The sequence below is a fragment of the Dama dama genome, chromosome 20 (assembly GCF_033118175.1).
Source record: "Dama dama isolate Ldn47 chromosome 20, ASM3311817v1, whole genome shotgun sequence".
NCBI classification, from domain to species: domain Eukaryota; kingdom Metazoa; phylum Chordata; class Mammalia; order Artiodactyla; family Cervidae; genus Dama; species Dama dama.
In genome coordinates, this window is record NC_083700.1 from 33,087,824 (window position 1) to 33,107,127 (window position 19,304).

Genomic DNA, 19,304 nt, shown 5'->3' on the forward strand with positions numbered 1-19,304 from the left:
CACTACCTTTGTTTGTAGTGATGCTTCCTAAGGCCCACTTGACTTCACATTCCAGGGTGTCTGGCTCTAGGTGAGTGATCTCACCAGTGTGATTATCTGGGTCTTGAAGATCTTTTTTATACAGTCCTTCTGTGTATTCTTGCCACCTCTTCTTAATATCTTCTGCTTCTGTTAGGTCCATACCATTTCTGTCCTTTATCAAACCCACCTTGGCATGAAATTTTCCCTTGGTATCTCTAATTTTCTTGAAGAGATCTCTGGTCTTTCCCATTCTGTTGTTTCCCTCTATTTCTTTGCATTGATCGCTGAGGAAGGCTTCCTTATCTCTCCTGGCTATTCTTTGGAACTCTGAATTCAGATGGGAATATCTTTCCTTTTCTCCTTTGCTTTTTGCTTCCCTTCTTTTCACAGCTATTTGTAAGACCTCCTCAGACAGCCATTTGCTTTTTTGCATTTCTTTTTCTTGGGGATGGTCTTGATTCCTGTCTTCTGTACAATGTCATGAACCTCCATCCATAGTTCATCAGGCTTTTTGTCTATCAGATCTCGTCCCTTAAATCTATTTCTCACTTCCATTGTATAGTCATAAGGGATTTGATTTAGGTCATACCTGAATGGTCTACTGGTTTTCTCCACTTTCTTCAATTTCAGTCCTGTCTTCAGGCTGTCCTACAAAGTTGAAGTTATCAAAACAGTGTGATACTGGCACAAAACCAGAAATATACATCAGTGGAACAGGAGCGAAAGCCCAGAAATAAACCCACACATGTGTAGTTACTTAATCTACAACAAAAGAGGCAAAACCATACAATATAAAAAAGATAGTCTCTTCAATAAGTGGTACTGGACAAATGAAACAGTTACATGTAAAATAATGAGATTAGAACATTTTCAAACACCACACACAAAAATCAACTCAAAATGGATTAAAGACCTAAGTGTAAGACAGGAGACTGTAAAACTTCTAGAGGAGAACATACGCAGGACACTCTTTCACAGAAATTGCAGCAACATCTTTCTTGGATCTGTCTCCTCCTAGAGAGATGGAAACAAAATAAAAACTTTTAACATAAGGGAACAATAGACAGTGAAAAACAACCTGCAGAATAGGAGAAAATATTTTCAAGCAGTGTAACTGACAGAAGATTAATCTTCCAAACATACAAAGAGCTCATACAACTCGATATTGAAAGGCAACCAATCCAAACATGGGCTTTAGCTCTAAATAGCCATTTTTTCAAAGATATACAGATGGCCAAGAGGCAAATGAATGGATGCTCAACATCACTAATTATTACAGAACTGCAAATCAAACTACAATGAAGTATCACCTCACACTTGTCAGAATGGCCATCATTAAAAAGTCTACAAGCAGTAACTGTTGGAGAGGGTGTGGAGAAAAGGGAACACTCCTACACTGTTGGTGAGAATGTAAATTGGTGTAGCCACTATGGAAAGCATTATGGTGGTTCATAGACACTAAAAATAGAGCTACCGTATGATCCTGCAATCCCATTTGTGGGCATACATCCAGAGAAAACCACAATTTGAAAAGATACATGTACCAAAAATGTTAGTAACAGCACTATTTATGATAGCCAAGACACAGATGGAAACTAAATGTCCGTGTGTGCTCAGTTGCTTAGTCGTGTCCAACGCTTTGTGACCACATGGACTGTAGCCCGCCATACTCCTCTCTCCATGGGGTTTTCTAGGAAAGAACACTGGAGCAGGTCGCCATTTCCTACTCCAGGGACCTTCTCAATCCAGGGATCAAACCCATGGCTCTTGCATCTCCTGCATTGGCAGGCAAATTCTTTACCAGTGGCTATAGCAATTTACATTTCCACCAACAGGTTATAAGCTATATATAGATACTCTTAAATATTGGCTATATTCCTCATGCTGTTCAATATATCCTTGTAGCTTAATGCATATTAGTTTGCAGCTCTTAATTCTCTACCCCATCTTGCACCTCCCCTTTCTCTCTCCCCTCTGGTAACCACTAATTTTTACCCTATATTTATGAATCTGCTTCTTTTTTTTTTTGTTATATTTACTAGTTCATTGTATTTCTTAGATTCCACATATAAATGATACTATACAGGGTTTGCCTTTCTCTTTCTTAATACCCTCCAAATCCATCCATGTTGCTACAAAATTCATTTCTTTTTATGGCTGAGTAGTGTTTCACTGTAAATATATACCATGTCTTCTTTATCCATTCATCTTTTGTTGAAAACTTAAGTTGCTTTCATATATTGACAATTGTAAATAATACTGCCATGAACTTTGGGATGTATGTGTCTTTTGGGATTAGTGTTTTTGATTTTGGGGATATATACCCAGAAATGAAACTTCTAGATCAAATGGTAGTTATATTTTTACTTTTTTGAGAATCCGCCATACTGTTTTCCACAGTGGCTACATAAATTTACATTCCCCCCAACAGTGTATGAAGGTTTCCTTTTCTCCACATTCTTGGCAACATTTGTTATTTGTTTTCTTGCTGTTCACCATTCTCACAGATGTGAAGTGATATCTCATTGTGGATTTGATTTGCATTTTTCTGATGATTAGTGATGTTAAGCATCTTTTCATGTGCCTGTTGGCCATCTGCATGTCTTCTTGGAAAAATGTCAATTCATGACTTCTGTCTAATTTTTAAAGTTATTGTTTTTTAAAATATCGAATTGTATGAGATGTCTATATATTTTGGGTATTTGCTCTTAATTGCAAATCATTTGTAAATATTTTCCATTCAGTAGGTGTTTTTCATTTTGTTGATGGTTTCCTTTGCTTTGTAAAAGCTTTTAAATTTAGATCCCATTTGTTAATTTTTGTCTTCTTTACTTTGCTTTAGGAGACAGATCCCCTGCAAGTGTTGCTACAATTAATGTTAAAGAGCCTTCTGCCTATATTTTTTTCTAGGAGTTTTGTGGTTGCCAGTCTTACATATGGGTCTTTAAACCATTTCAAGTTTACTTTTGTATATGGTGTTAGAGAGTGTTCTAATTTTATTCTTTAACATGCAGCTGTCCAGTGTTCTCAGCACCACTTATTGAATAGGATGTCTTTTCTCCATTATGTAGTCTTGCCTCCTCTGTTGTAGACTAATTGCCCGTTCAGATCAGTTCAGTTGCTCAGTCGTGTCCGACTCTTTGCGACACCACGGACTGCAGCATGCCAGGCCTCCCTGTCCATTGCCAACTCCCGGAGTTTACCCAAACACATGTCCATTGAGTTGGTGATGCCATCCAACCATCTTATCCTCTATCGTCCCCTTCTCCTCCAGCGTTGAATTTTTCCCAGCATCAGGGTCTTTACAAATGAGTCAGTTCTTTGCATCAGGTGGCCAAATTATTGGAATTTCAGCTTCAGCATCAGTCCTTGCAATGAATATTCAGGACTGATTTCCTTTAGGATGGACTGGTTGGATCTCCTTGCAGTCCAAGGGACTCTCAAGAATCTTATCCAACACCATAGTTCAAAAGCATCTATTCTTTGGCACTCAGCTTTCTTTATAGTCCAACTCTCACATACATACATGGCTACCAGAAAAACCATAGCTTTGACTAGACGGACATTTGTCAGCAAAGTAATGTCTCTGCTTTTTAATATGCTATCTAGGTTGGTCATAACTTTTCTTCCAAGGAGTAATCATTTTTTAATTTCATGGCTGCAGTCACCATCTGCAGTGATTTTGGAGCTCCCCCCTCCCCAGAAAAAAAAAATTTGGTCGCTGTTTCCACTGTTTCCCCATCTATTTGCCATGAAGTGATGGGACCAGATGCCATGATCTTAGTTTTCTGAATGTTGAGCTTTAAGCCAACCTTTTCACTCTTCTCTTTCACTTTCATCAAGAGGCTCTTTATTTCTTTACTTTCTGCCATAAGGGTGGTATCATCTGCAAATCTGACGTTATTGATATTTCTCCTGGCAATCTTGATTCCGGCTTGTGTTTCATCCAGCCCAGCATTTTTCATGATGTACTTTGCATATAAGTTAAATAAGCAGGTGATAATACACAGCCTTGACATACTCTTTTTCCCATTTGGATCCAGTCTATTGTTCCATGTCCAGTTCTAACTGTTGCTTCCTGACCTGCATACAGATTTCTCAAGAGGTAGATCAGGTGGTCTGGTACTCCCATCTCTTGAAGAATTTTCCATAGTTTGTTGTGAGCCACACAGTCAAAGGCTTTGGCATAGTCAGAACAAAAGAAATAGATGTTTCTCTGGAATGCTCTTGCTTTTGTGATGATCCAACTGATGTTGCCATTTTGATCTCTAGTTCCTCTGCCTTTTCTAAATCCATCTTGAACATCTGGAAGTTCATGGTTGATATACTGTTGAAGCCTGGCTTGGAGAATTTTGAGCATTACTTTACCAGCGTGTGAGACGAGTGCAATTGTGCAGGAGTTTGAACATTCTTTGGCATTGCCTTTCTCTGGGATTGGAATGAAAGCTGACCTTTTCCAGTCCTGTGGCCACTGCTGAGTTTTCCAAATTTGCTGGCATATTGAGTGCAGCACTTTCACAGCGTCATCTTTTAGGATTTGAAATAGCTCAACTGGAATCCATCACCTACACTAGCTTTGTTCACAGTGATGTTTCCTAAGGCCTATGTGACTTTGCTTTCCAGGATTTCTGGCTCGAGGTGTGTGATCACACCATTGTGATTATCTGGCTTGTGAAGGTCTTTTTTGTACAGTTCTTCCGTGTATTTTTGCCACCTCTTCTTAATATCTTCTGCTTCTGTTAGATCCATACCCTTTCTGTCTTTTATTCCCATCTTTGCATGAAACGTTCCCTTGGTATATCTAATTTTCTTGAAGAGATCTCTAGTCTCTCCCATTCTATTGTTTTCCTCTGTTTCTTTGCACTGATCACTGAGAAAGCCTTTGTTATCTCTCCTTGCTATTCTTTGGAACTGCATCAAATGGGTATATCTTTTCTTTTCTCCTTTGCTTTTCGCTGCTCTCTTTTTCACAGCTGTTTGCTAGGCCTCCACAGACAGCCAATTTGCTTTTTCACATTTGTTTTTCTTGGGGGTGGTCTTGATCCTTGTCTCCTATACAATGTCACGAACCTCCTTCCAATATTTTTCAAGCACTCTGTCTATCAGATCTAATCCCTTGAATCTATTTCTCACTTCCACTGTATAATTGCAAGGGATTTGATTTAGGTCATACCTGAATGGTCTAGTGGTTTTCCCTACTTTCTTCCATTTAAGTCTAAATTTTTCAATAAGGATTTCATGATCTGAAGCACAGTCAGCTCCCGGTCTTGTTTTTGCTGACTCTATAGAACTCCTCCATCTTTGGCTGCAAAGAATGTAATCAATCTGATTTCAGTATTGACCATCTGGTGATGTCCATGTGTAGAGTCTTCTCTTGTGTTGTTGGAAGAGGGTGTTTGTTATGACCAGTGCATTCTCTTGGCAAAACTATTAGCTTTTGCCCTGCTTCATTTTGTACTCCAAGGTCAAATTTGCCTGTTACTCCAGGTGTTTCTTGACTTCCTATTGTTGCATTCCAGTCCCCTATAATGAAAAGGACTTCCTTTTTGGGTGTTAGTTTTAGAAAGTTCTGTAGATCTTTATAGAACCATTCAACTTCTGCTTCTTCAGCATTACTGGTTGGGACATAGACTTGTAATATTGAATGGCTTGTCTTGGAAATGAACAGAGATCATTCTGTCATTTTTCAGATTGCATCCAAGTACTGCATTTCGGACTCTTTTGTTGGCTATGATGGCCACTCCATTTCTTCTAAGGGGTCCTTGCCCACAGTAGTAGGTATAATGGTCATCTGAGTTAAATTCACCCATAGTACATATGTTTATTTCTGGGCTTTCTTTTCTGCTCCATCAATTTGTATTTCTGATTTGTGCCACTACCATAGCATTTTGATTATTGTAACTTTGTAATATAATCTGAAGTCAGGGAGCATGATACTTTGAGTATGGCATTTTCACCCCCTTAATATTGCTTTGGCTATTTGGGTGCTTCTGTGTTTCCATACAAAATTTTTAATTATTTGTTTGCTTCTGTGAAAAATTCCATATGTATTTGTGTATGGATTGTACTGAATCTGTGGTTTGCCTTAGGTAGTAATATTATTATTAACTTTATTTTGGCTGCATCAGGCAACTTACAGATCTCAGTCCCCAACTGAGAATTGAACTTGAGCCACAGCAGTGAGAGCACTGAATTCTAACACTATACCACCAGGGAACTCCCTACTATGGTTATTTTAAAAATATTGATTCTTCCATCCATTAATATGGTGTATCTTTTCATTAGTTTGTCATCTTTGATTTCTTTTATTAGTATCTTATATTTTTCCAAGTATAGATCCTTCACCTCCTTATGTATGTTTACTTGTAGATATTTTCTTCTTTTTCATGTAAATGAAATTGTTTCCTTAATTTCTTTTCTGATGGTTTCTTGTTAGTGTACAGAGATTAAACAGATTTCTAAAGATTATTTCGGTGTCCTGTAACTTATTCAAATTCCAATAATAGTTTTTTGGTGACATCTATAATATCTTTCTATCTATAAGTCTTTTCTATCTAATATATCATGTTGTCTATAAACAAGACAGTCTTATTTCTTCCTTTTCAGCTTGGATTTCTTTTATTTCTTTTTGTTTGATTGCTATGGCTATGACTTGGAACACTGTGTTGAATAAATGTGGCAATAGTGGGCATCCTTGTCTTGTTTTTGACATTAACTTCACCACTGTGGATGATTCTAGCTGTGAGTTTTCATTAAATCAGTTTCATATATTGAGTTATATCCACTCTGTATCAACTTTGATGAAAGGGTTTTTTTCTGTTTGTTTTTTATAATGAATGAATGTTGATTTTTTAAAATTAATTTATTTTAATTGGAGGCTTATTGTTTTACAATATTGTGGTGGTTTTTGCCATACATTGGCATGGATCAGCCAGGTGTATATGTGTCCCCCCATACTGAATCCCCCCTTCCACCTCTCACCCACCCCATCTCTCTCAGTTGTCCCAGAGAACTGGCTTTGAATGCCCTGCTTCATGCATTGAACTTACACTGGTCATCTGTTTTACATATAGTAAGATACATGTTTCAACAGTATTCTCTCAAATTTTCCCACCCTCGCCTTCTCCCACCTAGTCCAAAAGAATGTTCTTTACATCTGTGTCTCTTTTGCTGTCTTGCATATAGGACCATCATTACCATCTTTCTAAATTCCATACATATGCATTAATATACTGTATTGGTGTGTCTCTCTTTGTGACTTACTTCAGAATGTATGGGGGCTTCCCTTGTGGCTCAGCAGGTAAAAAAACCACCTGCAATGCAGGAGACCTGGATTCAACCCCTGGGTTGGGAATATACACTGGGGAAGGAAAGGCTACACATTCGAGTATTCTGGTATAGAGAATTCCACAGACTGTATAGTCCATGGGGTCGCAAAGAGTTGGACACGACTGAGCACTTTTCACTTTTCACTTCACTTCACTTCACTCACTTGGCTCCAGTTTTATCCATCTCATTAAAGCTGACTCAAATGCATTCTTTTTATAGCTTAGTAATATTCCATTGTATTAACATACCATAACTTCCTTATCCATTCATCTGTCAATGGACATCTAGGTTGCTTCCATATTCTAGCTATTGTAAACAGTGCTACAATGAACATTGGGGTATATCTGTCTCTTTCAGTTCTGGTTTCTTCAGTGTGTATGCCCAGCAGTGAGATTGCTGGGTCTTATGGCAGTTCAATTTCCGTTTTTTTCAAAGGGATCTCTACATTGTTCTCCATAGTGGCTATACTAGTTTGCATTCCCACCAACAGTGTAAGAGGTTTCCCTTTTCTCCACACCCTTTCCAGCATTTATTGTTTGTAGACTTTTTAATAGCAGCCATTCTGACTGGCATGAGATGGTAAATCGTTGTGGTTTTGATTCACATTTCTCTAATAATGAGTGATGTTGAGCATCTTTTTATGTGTTTGTTAGCCATCTGGATGTCTTCTTTGGAGAAATGTCTGTTTAGTTATTTGGCCCACTTTTTGATTCAGTCATTTATTGTTCTGGTATTGAGGTGCATGAACTGTTTGTATATTTTGGAGATTAATTCTATGTCAGTTGTTCCATTTGCTACTATTTTATCTATTCTGAAGCCTGCCTTTTCACCTTGCTTATAGTTTCCTTCATTGTACAAAAGCTTTTAAGTTTAATTAGGTCCTGCTTGTTTATATTTGTTTTTATTTCCATTACTCTGGGAGATGGGTCATAGATGTTGCTGTGATTTATGTCAGAGAGTGTTATACCTATGTTGTCCTTTAAGAGTTTTCTACTTTCTGGAAACTTACATTTATATCTTTAACCCATTTTGAGTTTATTTTTGTATATTTTGTTAGAAAGTGTTCTAGTCTCATCCTTTTACAGTCAGTTGACCAGTTCTCCCAGCACCAGTTGTTAAAGAGATTGTCCTTTTCCACTGTATACTTTTGCCTCCTTTGTCAAAGATAAGGTGTCCATAGGTTCATGGATTTTTCTCTGGGGTTTCTATTTTGTTCCATTGATCTATATTTCTGTCTTTGTGCCAGTACCATACTGTCTTGATGACTTTAGCTTTGTGGTATAGTCTGAAGTTAGGAAGGTTGATTCCTCCAGTTCCATTATACTTTCTCAAGATTTCTTTGGCTATTTGAGGTTTTTGTTTGTTTGTTTGTTTGTTTCCATACAACTTGTGATATTATTTTTTCTAGTTCTGTGAAAAATACTGTTGGTAGCTTGATGGGATTGGGTTGAATCTATAGATTACTTTGGGTCGTATACTCATTTTCATTATATTGATTCTTCCAGTCCACAAACATGGTATGTTTCTCCATCTATTTGTGTCATCATTGATTTCTTTCATCAGTATTTTATAGTTTTCCATATATAGCTCTTTTGTTTCTTTAGGTAAATTTATTCCTAAGTATTTTATTCTTTTTCTCCATTTCTTTTTATTAATTGGAGACTAATTACTTTACAATATTGTAGTAGTATTTTATTCTTTTCATTGCAATGGTGAATGAGATTGTCTCCTTAACTTCTCTTTCTGTTTTCTCATTGTTAGTGTATAGGAATGCAAGGAATTTCTGTGTATTAATTTTGTTATATCCTGCAACTTTACTATATACATTGATTAGCTGTACTGATTTTCTGGTGGTGTCTTTAGGGTTTTCTATGTAGAGGACCATATCATCTGCAAACAATGAGAGGTTTACTTTTTCTTTTCCAATCTGGATTCCCTTTATTTCTTTTTCTTTTCTGATTTCTGTGGCTAGGACTTCCAAAACTATGTTGAATAGTGGTGGTGAGAGTGGGCACTCATTTTAGAGGAAATGCTTTTAAAAAAAATAGAGGAAATGCTTTTAATTTTTTGTCATTGAGGATAATGTTTTATGTGGGCCTGTTGTATATGGCTTTTTTATGTTGAGGTGTGTTCCTTAGATGCCTGCTTTATGGAGAGTTTTGATCATAAATGGGTGTTGAATTTTGTCAAAAGCTTTCTCTGCCTCTATTGAAATAATCATATGGTTTTTATTTTTTAATTTGTTAATATGATGTATCACATTGATTGATTTGCAAATATTGAAGAATCCTTGCATCCGTGGGTTAAAGTCCACTTGCTCATGATGTATGATCTTTTTAATATGTTGTTGGACTCTGTTTGCTAGAATTTTGTTGAGGATTTTTGAGTCTATGTTCATCAGTGATGTTGGCCTGTAGTTTTCTTTTTTGGTGGCATCTTTGTCTGGTTTTGGTGTCAGGGTGGTGGTGGCCTCATAGAGTGAGTTTGGGAATTTACCTTCCTCTGCAATTTTCTGGAAGAGTTTGTGTAGCATAGGTGTTAGCTCTTCTCTAAATTTTTGGTAGAATTCACCTGTGAAGCCATCTAGTCTTGGGCTTTTGTTTGTTGAAGAATTTTATTACAGTTTTGATTTATATGTTTGCAATGGGTCTGTTAAGATTTTCTATTTTTTCTCGGTTCAGTTTTGGAAGGTTATACTTTTCTAAGAATTCATCCATTTCTTCCACATTGTCCATTTTATTGGCATATAATTGCTCATAGTAACCTCTTATGATCTTTTGTATTTCTGTGTTGTCTGTTGTGATTTCTCCATTTTCATTTCTAATTTGATTAGTTTGATACTTCAACTTTTTTTTTTTTTTTTTGATGAGTCTGGCTAATGGTTTGTTTATTTATCTTCTCAAAGAACCAGCTTTTAGTTTTGTTGATTTTTGCTACAGTCTCCTTAGTTTCTTTTTCATTTGTTTCTGCTCAGATTTTTATTATTTCTTTCCTTCTATTAACTTTTGGGTTCTTCTTCTTTCTCTAGATGCTTTAGGCATAAAGTTAGGTTGTTTATTTGATGTTTCTCTTGTTTCTTGAGCTAGGCTTGTATTGCTATGAACCTCCCTCTTAACACTGCTTTTACTGAATCCCATAGGTTTTGGGTTTTCATATTTTCATTTTCATTTGTTTCCATGCATATTTTGATTTCCTTTTTTATTTCTCCTGTGATCTGTTGGTTTTTCAGTAGCTTATTGTTTACTCTTTATATGTTTGTATTTTTAATAGTTATTTTATCCTGGAGTTGACATCTAATCTTACCACATTGTGATCAGAATAGATGCTTGAAATGATTTCAATTTTTAAAAAATTTACCATTGCTAAATTTATGGCCCAGGATGTGATCTATCCTGGAGAATGTTTCATGTGCACTTGCGAAAAAAGGGGAATTCCATTGTTTTGGGGTGAATTACCCTATAGATACGAATTAGGTCTAACTGGTACATTGTATCATTTAGAGCTTGTGTTTCCTTGCTAGTTTTCTATTTGGTTGATCTATCCATAGCTGTGAGTGGGGTATTAAAGTCCCCCACTATTATTGTGTTACTGTTAACTTTCTCTTTCATACTTGTTAGCATTTGCCTTACATATTGAGTTGCTCCTATGTTGGATGCATATATATTTATAGTTGCTATATCTTCTTTTTGGACTGATCTTTTGATTATGTAGTATTCTTCTTTGTCTCTTATCACGGTCTTTATTTCCAAGCCTATTTTATCTAATATGACTATTGCTAATCCTGCTTTCTTTTGGTCTCTATTTGCATGAAATATCTTTTTCCAGCCCTTCAATTTCAGTCTGTATGTGTCCCTGAGTTTGAGGTGGGTTTCTTGTAGACAGTATATATAGTGGTCTTGTTTTGGTATCCATTTGGCCAGCCTTTGTCTTTTAGTTGGAGCATTTAACCCATTTACATTTAAGGTAATTATTGATAAGGCTTAAATGGTAAAGCATCTGCCTACAATGTGGGAGGCCTGGGTTCAATCCCTGGGTCGGGAAGATCTCCTGCAGAAGGAAATGGCAACCCACTCCATTATTCTTGCCTGGAAAATCCCATGGACGGAGGAGCCTGGTAGGCTACAGTCCACGGGGTTGCAAAGAGTCGGACATGATTGAGAGACTTCACTCACTCACTCATGGTCCCATTACCATTTAATTTGTTGTTTGGGGTTCATTTTTATAAACCTTGTCTGTGTTTCCTCTCTAGAGACGATCCTTTAGCATTTGTTAAAGAGCTGGTTTGGTTGTGCTGAATTCTCTCAGCTTTTGCTTGTCTGTAAAGCTTTTGATTTCTCCTTTGAATCTCAGTGAGATCCTTGCTGGGTAGAGAAATCTTGGTTGTAGGTTTTTCTTTTTCATCACTTTAAGTATACCTGTCATTCCCTTCTGGCCTACATAGTTTCTATTGAAAGATTAGCTTTTATCCTTATGGGGATCCCCTTGTGTGCTATTTGTTGCTTTTCCATTGCTGCTTTTAATATTTTTTCTTTGTGTTTGATCTTTGTTAGTTTGATTAATATGTGTCTTGGGGTGTTCTGCCTTAGGTTTATTCTGTTCGGGACTCTCTGGGTTTCTTAGACATGGATGACTATTTCCTTCCCCATTTTAGGGAAGTTTTCGACTATTAACTCCTCAAGTATATTCTCATGTCCTTTCTTTTTGTCCTCTTCTTCTGGGACACCTATAATTAGAATGTTGGGGCGTTTAACATTGTCCCAATGGTCTCTGAGATTGTTCTCACTTCTTTTAAGTCTTTTTTCTTTTTTCCACTCTGCTTTATTTATTTCCACCATTCTATCTTCCTCTACTCTTATCCTCTTTTCTTCCTCAATTATTCTATTGTTGGTTCCCTCCAGAGTGCTTTTCATCTGAGTTATTGTGTTGTTCATTATTTTTTTTTATTTTTTTTTTAAATCTTTTTTTTTTATTAGTTGGAGGCCAATCACTTCACAACATTTCAGTGGGCTTTGTCATGCATTGATATGAATCAGCCATGGATTTACACGTATTCCCCATCCAGATCCCCGCTCCCACCTCCCTCTCCACCCGATTCCCCCGAGTCCTCCCAGTGCACCAGGCTGGAGCACTTGTCTCATGCATCCCACCTGGGCTGGTGACCTGTTTCACCATAGATAGTATACATGCTGTTCTTTTGAAATATCCCACCCTCACATTCTCCCACAGAGTTCAAAAGTCTGTTCTGTATTTCTGTGTCTCTTTTTCTGTTTTGCATATAGGGTTATCGTTACCATCTTTCTAAATTCCATATATATGTGTTAGTATGCTGTAATGTTCTTTATCTTTCTGGCTTACTTCACTCTGTATAAGGGGCTCCAGCTTCATCCATCTCATTAGGACTGGTTCAAATGAATTCTTTTTAACCGCTGAGTAATATTCCATGGTGTATATGTACCAGAGCTTCCTTATCCATTCATCTGCTGATGGGCATCTAGGTTGCTTCCATGTCCTGGCTATTATAAACAGTGCTGCGATGAACATTGAGGTGCATGTGTCTCTTTCAGATCTGGTTTCCTCAGTGTGTATGCCCAGAAGTGGGATTGCTGGGTCATATGGCAGTTCTATTTCCAGTTTTTTAAGAAATCTCCACACTGTTTTCCATAGCGGCTGTACTAGATTGCATTCCCACCAACAGTGTAAGAGGGTTCCCTTTTCTCCACACCCTCTCCAGCATTTATTGCTTGTAGACTTTTGGATAGCAGCCATCCTGACTGGCGTGTAATGGTACCTCATTGTGGTTTTGATTTGCATTTCTCTGATAATGAGTGATGTTGAGCATCTTTTCATGTGTTTGTTAGCCATCTGTATGTCTTCTTTGGAGAAATGTCTGTTTAGTTCTTTGGCCCATTTTTTGATTGGGTCATTTATTTTTCTGGAATTGAGCTGCAGGAGTTGCTTGTATATTTTTGAGATTAATCCTTTGTCTGTTTCTTCATTTGCTATTATTTTCTCCCAATCTGAGGGCTGTCTTTTCACCTTACTTATAGTTTCCTTTGTAGTGCAAAAGCTTTTAAGTTTCATTAGGTCCCATTTGTTTAGTTTTGCTTTTATTTCCAATATTCTGGGAGGTGGGTCATAGAGGATCTTGCTGTGGTTTATGTCGGAGAGTGTTTTGCCTATGTTCTCCTCTAGGAGTTTTATAGTTTCTGATCTTACATTTAGATCTTTAATCCATTTTGAGTTTATTTTTGTGTATGGTGTTAGAAAGTGTTCTAGTTTCATTCTTTTACAAGTGGTTGACCAGTTTTCCCAGCACCACTTGTTAAAGGGGTTGTCTTTTTTCCATTGTATATCCTTGCCTCCTTTGTCAAAGATAAGGTGTCCATAGGTTCATGGATTTATCTCTAGGCTTTCTATTCTGTTCCATTGATCTATATTTCTGTCTTTGTGCCAGTACCATACTGTCTTGATGACTGTGGCTTTGTAGTATAGTCTGAAGTCAGGCAGGTTGATTCCTCCAGTTCCATTCTTCTTTCTCAAGATTACTTTGGCTATTCGAGGTTTTTTGTATTTCCATACAAATTGTGAAATTCTTTGGTCTAGTTCTGTGAAAAATATCGTTGGTAGCTTGATAGGGATTGCATTGAATCTATAGACAGCTTTGGGTAGAATAGCCATTTTGACAATATTGATTCTTCCAATCCATGAACACGGTATGTTTCTCCATCTGTTTGTGTCCTCTTTGATTTCTTTCATCAGTGTTTTATAGTTTTCTATGTATAGGTCTTTTGTTTCTTTAAGTAGATATACTCCTAAGTATTTTATTCTTTTTGTTGCAATGGTGAATGGTATTGTTTCCTTAATTTCTCTTTCTGTTTTTTCATTGTTAGTATGTAGGAATGCAAGGGATTTCTGTGTGTTAATTTTATATCCTGCAACTTTACTATATTCATTGATTAGCTCTAGTAATTTTCTGGTAGAGTCTTTAGGGTTTTCTATGTAGAGGATCATGTCATCTGCAAACAGTGAGAGTTTCACTTCTTCTTTTCCTATCTGGATTCCTTTTACTTCTTTTTCTGCTCTGATTGCTGTGGCCAGAACTTCCAACACTATGTTGAATAGTAGTGGTGAGAGTGGGCACCCTTGTCTTGTTCCTGATTTCAGGGGAAATGCTTTCAATTTTTCACCATTGAGGGTGATGCTTGCTGTGGGTTTGTCATATATAGCTTTTATTATGTTGAGGTATGTTCCTTCTATTCCTGCTTTTTGGAGAGTTTTAATCATAAATGAGTGTTGAATTTTGTCAAAGGCTTTCTCTGCATCTATTGAGATAATCATATGGTTTTTATCTTTCAATTTGTTAATGTGGTGTATTACATTGATTGATTTGTGGATATTAAAGAATCCTTGCATTCCTGGGATAAAGCCCACTTGGTCATGGTGTATGATTTTTTTAATATGTTGTTGGATTCTGTTTGCTAGAATTTTGTTAAGGATTTTTGCATCTATGTTCATCAGTGATATTGGCCTGTAGTTTTCTTTTTTTGTGGCATCTTTGTCTGGTTTTGGAATTAGGGTGATGGTGGCCTCATAGAATGAGTTTGGAAGCTTACCTTCATCTGCAATTTTCTGGAAGAGTTTGAGTAAGATAGGTGTTAGCTCTTCTCTAAATTTTTGGTAGAATTCAGCTGTGAAGCCATCTGGTCCTGGGCTTTTGTTTGCTGGAAGATTTTTGATTACAGTTTCGATTTCCTTGCTTGTGATGGTTCTGTTAAGATCTTCTATTTCTTCCTGATTCAGTTTTGGAAAGTTATACTTTTCTAAGAATTTGTCCATTTCATCCAAGTTGTCCATTTTATTGGCATAGAGCTGCTGGTAGTAGTCTCTTATGATCCTTTGTATTTCAGTGTTGTCTGTTGTGATCTCTCCATTTTCATTTCTAATTTTGTTAATTTGGTTCTTCTCTCTTTGTTTCTTAATGAGTCTTGCTAATGGTTTGTCAATTTTGTTTATTTTTTCAAAAAACCAGCTTTTAGCTTTGTTGATTTTTGCTATGGTCTCTTTTGTTTCTTTTGCATTTATTTCTGCCCTAATTTTTAAGATTTCTTTCCTTCTGCTAACCCTGGGGTTCTTCATTTCTTCCTTCTCTAATTGCTTTAGGTGTAGAGTTAGGTTATTTATTTGTTTTTTTTCTTGTTTCTTGATGTAAGCCTGTAATGCTATGAACCTTCCCCTTAGCACTGCTTTTACAGTGTCCCATAGGTTTTGGGTTGTTGTGTTTTCATTTTCATTCATTTCTATACATATTTTGAATTCTTTTTTGATTTCTTCTATGATTTGTTGGTTATTCAGAAGCGTGTTAGTTAGCCTCCATATGTTTGAAGTTTTAACAATTTTTTTCCTGTAATTGAGATCTAATCTTACTGCACTGTGGTCAGAAAAGATGACTGGAATGATTTCAATTTTTTTGAATTTTCCAAGACCAGATTTATGGCCCAGGATGTGATCTATTCTGGAGAATGTTCCGTGTGCACTTGAGAAAAAGGTGAAGTTGATTGTTTTGGGGTGAAATGTCCTATAGATATCAATTAGGTCTAGCTGGTCCATTGTGTCATTTAAGGTTTGTGTTTCCTTGTTAATTTTCTGTTTATTTGATCTATCCATAGTTGTGAGTGGGGTATTAAAGTCTCCCACTATTATTGTGTTACTATTAATTTCCTCTTTCATACTTGTTAGTGTTTGCCGCACATATTGTGGTGCTCCTATGTTGGGTGCATATATATTTATAATTGTTATATCTTCTTCTTGGATTGATCCTTTGATCATTATGTAGTGTCCTTCTTTGTCTCTTTTCACATCCTTTATTTGAAAGTCTATTTTATCTGATATGAGTATTGCGACTCCTGCTTTCTTTTGGTCTCCGTTTGCATGAAATATTTTTTTCCAGCCCTTCACTTTTAGTCTGTATGTGTCTCTTGTTTTGAGGTGGGTCTCTTGTAGACAGCATATATAGGGGTCTTGTTTTTGTATCCATTCAGCCAGTCTTTGTCTTTTGGTTGGGGCATTCAACCCATTTACATTTAGGGTAATTATTGATAAGTGTGGTCCCGTTGCCATTTACTTTGTTGTTTTGGGTTCCCATTTATACAACCTTTCTGCATTTCCTGTCTAGAGAAGATCCTTTAGCATTTGTTGAAGAGCTGGTTTGGTGGTGCTGAATTCTCTCAGCTTTTGCTTATCTGTAAAGCTTTTGAATTCTCCTTCATATCTGAATGAGATCCTTGCTGGATACAGTAATCTAGGTTGTAGGTTATTCTCTTTCATTACTTTCAGTACGTCCTGCCATTCCCTTCTGGCCTGGAGGGTTTCTATTGATAGATCAGCTGTTATCCTTATGGGAATCCCTTTGTGTGTTATTTGTTGTTTTTCCCTTGCTGCTTTTAATATTTGTTCTTTGTGTTTGATCTTTGTTAATTTGATTAATATGTGTCTTGGGGTGTTTCACCTTGGGTTTATCCTGTTTGGGAGTCTCTGGGTTTCTTAGACCTGTGTGACTATTTCCTTCCCCATTTTAGGGAAGTTTTCAGCTATTATCTCCTCGAGTATTTTCTCATGGCCTTTCTTTTTGTCTTCTTCTTCTGGGACTCCTATGATTCGAATGTTGGGGCGTTTCACAGTGTCCCAGAGGTCCCTGAGGTTGTCCTCATTTCTTTTGATCCTTTTTTCTTTTTTCCTCTCTGCTTCATTTATTTCCATCATTTTATCTTCTACCTCACTTATCCTATCTTCTGCCTCCGTTATTCTATGCTTGGTTCCCTCCAAAGTGTTTTTGATCTCATTCATTGCATTATTCATTTTTAATTGACTCTTTTTTATTTCTTCTAGGTCTTTATTAAACATTTCTTGCATCTTTTCAATCTTTGTCTCCTGGCTATCTATCTATAACTCCATTTTGTTTTCAAGATTTTGGATCATTTTTATTATCATTATTCTAAATTCTTTTTCAGGTAGATTCCCTATCTCCTCCTCTTTTGTTTGACTTGGTGGGCATTTTTCATGTTCTTTTACCTGTTGGGTATTTCTTTGCCTTTTCATCTTGTTTAGATTGCTATATCTGGAGTGGGCTTTCTGTATTCTGGAGGTCTGTGGTTCCTTTTTATTGTGGAGGATTAACCCAGTGGGTGGGGTTAGACGATTGGCTTGTCAAGGTTTCCTGGTTAGGGAAGCTGGCGTCAGTGTTCTGGTGCGTGGAACTTGATTTCTTCTCTTTGGAGAGCAATGGAGTGCCCAGTAATGAGTTTTGAGATGGGTCTATGTGTTAGGTGTGACCTTGGGCAGCCTGTATGTTGATGTTCAGGGATATGTTCCTGCGTTGCTGGAGAATTTGCGTGGTATGTCTTGCTCTAAAACTTATTGGCTCTTGGGTGGTGGTTGGTTTCAGTGTAGGTATGAAGGCTTTTGGACAGTCACTTATTACTTAAAGTTCCATGTAGTCAGGAGTTTTCTGGTGTTTTCAGGTTTTGGGCTTAAGTCTCCTGCCTCTGGATTTCAGTTTTATTCTTCCTGTAGTCTCAGGACTTCTCCAACTATACAGCCCTGATAAGAAAACTTCTAGGTTAATGGCTAAAAGATTCTCCCCCGTTAGGGACACCCAGAGAGGTTCACAGAGGTACATGAAGAAGAGGAGAGGGAGGAGGGAGATAGAGATGAGTAGGAGGAGAAAAAAGGGACTCAAGAGGAGAGAGACAGATCTACGCAGCTGTCTGTTCCCAGAGTGTTCTCTGTAGCCCAGTCACCTACAAAGATTCACAGAATTGGACTGGGAAGAGAAGGGGAAAGGAGGAAATAGAGGTGTTCTGAGGTAGAAAACAGAGAGTCAAGATTGGGAGAGAATAATCTTTGGTTTAAAAATAGGGCTTCTCTTCTTTTTTTTTTTTTTTCTGTAAGGTTATAGTGTATTGAAAATGAAAATTAAGGAGTAGTAGAGGAGTACTAGAGGACTTTAAAAGAAACAAGAGAAAAAGAAAAATAGAAAATAGAAGAGAAAAAGGAACGAAAAAAAAGAAGAAAAAAGAAAAAAAAAGAAAAAGAAAAAAAAAAGAAAAAAAAATTTTTTTCCCCTAATTAAAAAAAATCATAAAAATCTATGAAAATGAAAGTTAAGGAGTAATGGGGGAGTAATAGGGGATTTTAAAGGAAAATAAAAGAGAAAAAATAAAAAATAAAAAAAAGAGAGAATAAAAAGAGAAAAAAGTAAAATTATATCTAGGAGTTTCTCTGGAGCTGTTATGGTCAGTGTGGGTTTGGCTCAGTTTCAGATAGCTCCTCGTTCCAGCTTACACTTCTCGATATCTACAGGCCCTTTCCGGTGTAGTCAGTGTTTTCTAGAGGGATTTTAATCTGTTGCACCAGTCCCTTCTGAAGCGGTTCTCTTTGTTTATTTGGCTTCTGTTTGCCGGTCTCTTCAGAGCCTCATTTCCGCCCTGACACAGGCGGGTGGAGGTGGACTCTTATTCAGCTCCGTCGGTCTGCGGGGAGGGGCTGTTGCTGTGGTGTCGGGCTTGCGCGGCAGGGACGGGCTGGCGCTGCCTGGAGGGGCTGACGCTGCTTTCTCAGTCTGCGCTGCTCAGGCTCCCGGCTGTTCTATATGGAGCGCGCCCCGCGCTGCGCGAGGTTCCAGCCCTCGGGTGTTCCACAAAAGCGCGGAAGGAAAAGCTGCGCCTGCCCTCTGTGCCTTCCCCGTCAGAGCGGTCCAGGCAGCAAGGGGCTTGATGGGCGCACTCTCCCCAGGTGTGGAGCGCCCACTCCCTTCCACGGACCCAGTCTCAGTTTCCGCTGGCGCCAGTCGGGTGCGCGCGCCTTCTGCCCTCCGCGTCCCCAGCCCCAGTCCCCGCCCGCGCCGGTCGGGTGCCTGCGCCCTGTGTCTCGCCGCGACCTTCCCCTCCCCCCTGCCT